Below are 4,145 nucleotides of genomic sequence, written 5' to 3' on the forward strand. Positions count from 1 at the left end.
CCTCTGAATGATTCTGCAGGCTCCTGAGTGAATGTAGTAATCTTGTTCCTCAAGTCTTCAGCACGTGCCTCATCAAAGAAATTGCATAAGAATGCATTCTTGATTTAGCTCCAGGATTTAAGAGATCATGGTTGTAACTGCTTGAGTCAATGCAGAGCTTCTCCAGCAAGTGAATATCTGAAAAGCTTGCATAATAGGTAGTCTTCAGAGACTCCCTTGTCTATAATAGCAGAAATCAGATCCTCGAACCTCTCTAGATGGTCCATAGGATGCTCGTGGGATAGTCCATGGTAGGGCAACTGCCCCACAAGTGTGTACTACTGCGCTTTCAGCTCGAAATCCCTCTCAATGGTAGGAGGAAGGATCGCTGATATGGTGGTGGAGGAGCGATCTGGACGGTTGTAGTCAGCCAACGTCCTGGGTTGCGCAGCCTCATCTACAGGTAAGGTAGTACATGTAGTAATAGCAACAGGCTTAGGGATTGCAGCCCCCTGAGCATATATTCTCTGACCTGCAGCATTACGCAGATGACCCTCCTGGTCATGCAGGTCTCCATTGTCGTCCCAAACAAGTATCAAAGGCGCAATCATTGCTCGCGGTTCAGTGTCGATCGATGTCCGAGATGGAATGTCGATCGATGTCGGGTGAAGGGTATCGGTCGACGGAAGGTTTGTGTTGTCGATCGATAAGGGTGAGCGAGAATCTGTCGACGAAACTGGTGTCTGGGTCGATAGTGGTTGAGCAGAATCGAGCGACATGAAAGTGTTGTTGTCGGTCGATAGGGAGCGCGCTTCCTTACGGATCGTGCGTTCCAAACTTGCAAGATCTGGTGAGAATATCAGTTGGGATTCCTTGTTGCTTCTGGTACTGCTGGGCATGTACGAAAATCCAAGAAAAAAAAATTATGTAAGAATACTTAACAAGAATTAGAAAATAGGCAATCAAAGCTCCCCGGCAATGGCACCAAATTTGATACCGCTCAAATTACCCTAAGAGTGATTTATACTCTCTCAAATAAGAGGTCGAGTTGTAGTACTTAGGGATCGAATTCACAGGGAGCTAGGGAACCTAGAGATTCTAATATGATTTGTTAAGTAAGGATGTTTTAAGAGTTTTTAAAAGTAAATTGCAGTTTTATATTGAACAAGTGTTTGTTCAATAACAAATGTTTTGGAGTTTTGGTGCTTAAAAAGGGAATAACTAAGCTTAGGGTTTTTATTAAGGAAAGTTGGAATTATAATCTTATAGATGCAGAGAGAGAGAGAGAGAGAGAGAGAGAGAGAGAGAGATTGTGCCGAAGGCGGAGGCGATTGAGCAAAATCCAGGGTTCAGGCTAGGACCATTAAAATAACATGTATACGATATAACACTAAATGTGTTTAAATCTGGGTATATAGCTTACAATGAAAAAGTTTGTGATGTTTTCCGTTTAATTCCTCCTAATGCGAAATGGGCTTTCAGTCAACTATTGTTTTATCTCTATTATTATAAAAAAATGTTTGTGACTCTCCGGTGAGGCCACGTCAACAATTCATGTATTTTGGGAGTGACACGTGTCCTTTACAATCATACGCTGCGTTTTGTTTGGATCGTTTATGGGTTTTACGAAGACAAGCCGGCTTGGACTAACGTTATATGGGCTCATAACAAAACAAAATCAAAGTCGAATTCTTACCTTCACCTTCTTCAGACATTGCGACCATGGATTTCTAGGGTTCATCATGTTGTGGGAGCTTTGATTAGGTCAACGGACTATGGAGTTTCTGGAGTTTTAAGTTACATGAATCGTCATTCGTTTGAGGTTCCTTTCCTCCAGACCGTTACAGATGCTTTGATTGATGGTTTTAACTCATTCTCCCCACTCTTACCAAGATTCCTCATTCAATGCACTTCTCTTCCGGTCGGTCAATATTTTGCTATAAAAAGGTATACATTCATCCGTAAACATCATCCTTTCACTCCTCACAACACTTAAAAACCTTCTTCTTTGAGCAGAGTGGCTAACTCATATTTCTTCCTTATTGTTTGAAAGATGGTAGCTGTAGCACCACCGTCCAAGGCCGTCTGGGAGGCCAAGAAAGTGAAAAGAGGTCGCGAGCTTATGGGCGTCGTATGCTTCTCCTTGATGCCAAGGTAGCCCCGGCGATTTCCAAAACAAACCATTCCCTTTTCCTTTAACATTTACAAGTGAAGGTATGATTAGTCATTTGAGTTTTTAATGTTTTTCAGGCATAGATTTTGAGTATATTAATCATCTGATTCTTCCCTTTTCCAATTGGTTCTGATTCTCGCATTCTTCGACAATTCGTGCGTTTGTGTAACCTATCAGAAAGCTTATACATGTCAAAGATTCAAGTTTTTTTTTGTCAGTTTGTCAATTCATTTAATCAAACGAGCAAACAGAGAAAATATATGTAGATCATTAATACATGTAGAAGTCTTTAGCTTCGATCTATCTATATATCTCTGCTCCCAAGTTTCTGGGCTCATTACCATCTTGATTTTCTACCAAACTGATGAAGTAATGTAGTCTTTGTAAAGAAAGGATCTACCCTTGGCTTAGACCATTGTGGAATAAAGATCTCTCGCCTGAATTTTCTTCGTTTTATGTCCTCAACTTCTCCATCTTTGATGTTCTGTTTCATGTACTCTTCAGTCTCTTTGTTATGTAGCTAAGTACGGTTCACTGTCTTTGATTGTGATACATTCAGATTCGAGAACATAACAAACATTTTGAGTGAGACAGAAAACTTTACCGAGGGTTGGACATCTCATTATTTCATACATACCTAACAGAACACACAGATTCTCGGGTGGTCTCTTGCTTTAAGAAATAACCTCTATGAAACTAAGAAGCACAGATACACTATTAGAAGTAAATTAACAGTACATTGATCCCTTAGTGACCTAACACCATCGAGAATTTGGGATTTGGTTGCAGCTTTCCTTCTCTGCAGCAAATAACAATTTCCATGTCTGAAGACAGGCACCAACCAAAGTAAATGAATGCTAAAGAAGGAACAAATAATGGATCTATCAAGGTATTATTGATTTTTTTCCAAGATGTGTTGTACATTAATTCGCATGTAACGAATCCATTTTCTAATATTGGCTTATTAGGCCTCCCATTGCATACTTTGAACATCATATTTGTTCTTCTTTGTGGAACATTCACCGTAAACGGCAAAGTAAATCCAGCATCGGAAGCTAATGTAAGTTCTTTTACTCACTAAAGAATATGTGATTGTCATAGACATCAGCTACTGTCAAATGTGAATATAAATTCTTCTTATATAGAGTTTATATCATCTTCTCATCTCTACATATATTCTTATCAAATTTGTTGGCTAGGGTTGGCGATCCAAAAGCTGCAGATATTGTGTTCACATGTGGGGTCTATATAATTGACATTAAGTTTGGCTTTGGATTGTCTCTCCACATTATTTAAAAAGCTACCCTTTTTGCTTATACTTTGGCCCAGAGAAAATTGATGGTTAGTAGTTTCGGTCACTGGTGAGGTAACATTGGTGTAGAAACTCTCTTCAGAGTTCTTTTTGGGTTCAAAAAGAAAACATGGCAATGGTGGTGAAGAAACTCATCCAGATGAGCTTGGAAATGAACACACTGGGGTATCATCATCCATAACTTAAAACCATTTATTTTCCTCACTATGTATAACTTTTCTGCCACGAATTTTTTTGGGTTCATGTATCTGTTAATTTCTTATGCAGAAAAGAGCTATGGTTTCAAGAGGAGAGATGACGTTTCAAGATGTTTACGGTGCAGAGGCATTGCTGAATGAAGAAGATGAGGAGGATGATAGTGGTTGGAACCTGAGCAGCAGACGATGCCCGTTGAGTTTGTGAAATCGTGTTGCGTCAATTCCACTATGACGAATCGTGGTGATATGGTCCATTGTTATGTATGTTTTGCTTTCACTATGACCCATGAAGTTATTATGACAGGTTCTTCGGAAAATCACTGTCTCCTTTGATGCTAAACATTGTTATCATAATCACACATTATTTTAACACATGTTATCTTTGTAGATTGTAATTGTCTTTGTAATGTTCCTTTTTGAAATTATTTTCTTATGTTCAGTACACACCGACAATAAATATATGAAGTATAAGGTGCATTTTTGC

General features: G+C 39.2%; 1 long non-coding RNA gene across 4 annotated transcripts; it reads left to right on the forward strand.

Moving 5' to 3' along the window:
• Positions 1–1,658: 1,658 nt before the first annotated feature.
• Positions 1,659–4,102, forward strand: LOC106297356. Of its 4 annotated transcripts, none has more exons than XR_001261431.1 (6): positions 1,659–1,926; positions 2,033–2,193; positions 2,942–3,041; positions 3,121–3,212; positions 3,352–3,629; positions 3,732–4,102. It is a non-coding gene; the product is annotated as an uncharacterized LOC106297356 (long non-coding RNA). The 4 variants fall into 4 exon arrangements; XR_001261432.1 differs by having other exon boundaries at positions 3,482–3,629; XR_001261430.1 differs by having other exon boundaries at positions 3,121–3,629.
• Positions 4,103–4,145: the final 43 nt, after the last annotated feature.

The sequence above is a fragment of the Brassica oleracea genome, chromosome C1 (genome assembly GCF_000695525.1).
Source record: "Brassica oleracea var. oleracea cultivar TO1000 chromosome C1, BOL, whole genome shotgun sequence".
Classification (NCBI taxonomy): Eukaryota; Viridiplantae; Streptophyta; class Magnoliopsida; order Brassicales; family Brassicaceae; genus Brassica; species Brassica oleracea.